The sequence below is a fragment of the Montipora foliosa genome, chromosome 5 (assembly GCF_036669935.1).
Source record: "Montipora foliosa isolate CH-2021 chromosome 5, ASM3666993v2, whole genome shotgun sequence".
Lineage (NCBI taxonomy): Eukaryota > Metazoa > Cnidaria > Anthozoa > Scleractinia > Acroporidae > Montipora > Montipora foliosa.
This window is the reverse complement of record NC_090873.1, coordinates 29,116,919-29,119,880: the sequence shown is the minus strand read 5'-3', so window position 1 is coordinate 29,119,880 and position 2,962 is coordinate 29,116,919. Positions and strand designations below refer to the sequence as shown.

The window sequence follows — 2,962 nt, the reverse complement described above, 5'->3', positions numbered from 1 at the left end:
TTATTTTCTAAAGAGCTGATCACAGTCGCCACTGATGACATCAAATCTTGTAAAACTAGAACAGAGCTATATACACAAGATGGCAGTGAACAACGATCGCTAATATGGCTAGTTGAACAAAGGATAGAAGCTAGACCACTACAAGAAACAAACTGTTTAACAATAACAAACTAAAAAACGCAATAGACAAAAAACTTATCTCCGTAGTCAATGGTACACTGAGCGGGAGGCCGTTTGTTCGCGGTGAAAATGGTACAAGCGTGAGGCCATTTGTTCGCTGTGCCAATGTTTTTACTTTGTTTTCAGAAGATCCCAATATGGCGTCCATTTGTTTGTGGAGTTATTGTCTTTGTCGCTGTCATCTTCAGAGTAGTTCTCAATAAGGTACCCGCTGCTCATTAAAGAATTTGTATTTTGACTTGTATCACTTTCAATAGTTGCGTCCATTTCAGTTACATTCGAGTATATTTTTGTTTCATTCAGTTCGCGGAGCGACTTGTTTCAAAGCTGACGCTTGATATCTTTTAGTGTGGGTCTACCGCGAAAAGCCTATTGCCTTTCTTTGTATGTGTTTTGAGCGCTCCAAGAAGAAATCGATTAAGCCAACGCAACGTCCATCGTCAGTAATCCGAAACAACGCATCATAGTGCTCTTCATGACCTTGGATTACGTGTTTGCTTTAAATAACCAATGTAAACAGCGCCACGTGGCTTCTATTGTGCATTACCCAATCAAAACACCGCCACGTGCTTTCTATTGTGCATTGCCCAATCAAACACCGACACGTTATTCAATTGTGCATTTTCCTGCACAGGAAAAAGAAAACTGAAATCAAACGTCTTTCATAACTCGTGCCCCTACGGGCCCGAGTAAATACGTAATTCAAAGGTCCAACGTACCTGAAACAATTCGAAACACGTCTACGCTTGAAGAAGGCATGTACTAAAACCCGAAACACCGAAACGAAACCAACGGAACGAAACCAGCGAAACCAGCGAAACCATCGAAACACCGGAACGAAACCAACAAAACCACCGAAACAACGGAATGAAACCATCGAAACGAAACCACCGAAACACACGAAACAGCTATAAAAACTTGAACAAAACCATCGAAACTGACTCGATTGCAGTATAAAATTTGACCTCCGGACTGATTGTCGCTTATAATAATTTCTCGAATGGTTTCCTTCAAGTTTCCTGATTCAGTTGCTCTTTATTCACAATCTTTGTAGATTCCCTAAGCACACCAGAAGATTCTTTCATTTCATTATTTTCCCTTTATTAACTATGTCAAGCAATGATGCGCACACGGCGAGCAAGTGAAAACGAGGTTGGAACAGTGCAAAGACCAAGGCAACAAACAAAAATACGAGGTGACGACAAAGTTATGATAAAAGAATGTTAACGTATTTGTAAATTATTGTATTTTTGAAATGTACTTGCATTTCGAAGAGATAGTTAATGGTGGAGACTGAGTTTACCAAGTCTGTTGTGTGCTTGTGCAGAAGGGAAGAACTTTGAACAAAACGACTAATTTTCCTTACTGTGAAACTACATCACGAGTGAAAGAATTTCAGAAAATCTCGCGATCTGCATGGTCATTTTGGCTGTTTCGATAGCTGTTTCGGTGTTTCCGTTCCGGTGTTTCGATGGTTTCGGCGGTTTCGTTCCGATGATTTCGTTTCGGTGTCTCGGGTTTTAGTACGGTTAGCGAAGAATGACGCTTACTAGATGCCAGGTCACTAAGCCAATAACGCGCTGTCGTGTGAAGTCCCTTGAGCCCCCCAGTCACGTGCCCATGTCATGTTTTACTGAATTACATAATCGCTAGCATAGAAACAGGAAACGCACAAGCCGTAACAAAACATAAAAATTATATTTGCAAACAAATATTCCATGTTTTGCCAAACTTGGAAAAATGTAGGTTCTTACACGCGGGTTTTTACTGTATCTGGATGTATACTTTCCAGTCACAAACTTAAGTAACTTACATATAACTTAAGCTTACCGATTGTTGCTGTTGCAGTTGTAAAAGTTCTAACCGCATTTGAAGAGCTTTCATTTCCTGCCGAACATAAACAAATAACAAAATTTCTGTCATACTTGTAAACTTACTCTCAAAATATTTATGAAACTGACAACAAGAAAATTAATGGCTCAAACCAACCTGACCAGCTGTCTTGATTCCCTTCGTCGATTGCGCGTTTTCTTAGTTTTCTCAGCACAATAGCGACCTCTACAAAGACGAGTTTCGTTTGTTTTTACGAAAGGCGAAACAACGTGCTTTTTGCCGCTAACACGACAGCCAATTTTATAGTGGTACATCACTTGCACGCAAGCTTCTTACACTAAAAAGTCCTTCACATGGTGGAGAAAAGTTTTGCAACCCCTCATCATTTCCCACCTTTGAAAACGCGGCTACCAGCTAAAAGTTAGAATCTTCCAGAAAAAAAAGAACAAGCGATCGATACTTTTCCTTTGCTGAGAGAGCTCGATGACTTGTTCTCTTCCTCTCTGCAACGAGATTATGCAGGCATCAAATGGATTCCTAACGGACCAATCAGACAAAAGTCTCCATTGCTTTTCGAAATATGATTAGCAATGGCGACTTTTGTCTGATTGGTCCGTTAGGAATCCCATTTGATGCATGCCCAAGGCATGCGCATAACCTCGTTGCAAATAGACTATTTAAATCGTATTTGACGACGCGTGTGATCTGAAGAGGAAATCGAAGGGTCCCAAAAAACCATCAAATCATCCAGGACAACGTAGAAAATAGTAGCTGAGTGAACTTTATTTATCTAGCTGTCCATAAAATGAGTTTTCGAAAAGAAACATCGCGATTTGAAGTTTTTATGGAACATTTTCCTCGATTAGTTGACTGTCTCAAAATAACGTGACGTCACGCGCTCTCTCATCCTCAGGGTTGTCTGCCTGTGGTCGTAGGTTTGATTCCTGCC

General features: G+C 40.5%; 1 long non-coding RNA gene across 1 annotated transcript in view; it reads left to right on the top strand.

Annotated features, from left to right (window-relative positions):
- Positions 1–1,098: 1,098 nt before the first annotated feature.
- The window catches only part of LOC138003089 (uncharacterized), a 6,401-nt gene continuing 4,537 nt past the window's right edge, over positions 1,099–2,962 (top strand). The window contains exon 1 of the long non-coding RNA XR_011123419.1: positions 1,099–1,375. This is a non-coding gene — a long non-coding RNA (uncharacterized lncRNA). The remainder of the gene's footprint in view (positions 1,376–2,962) is intronic.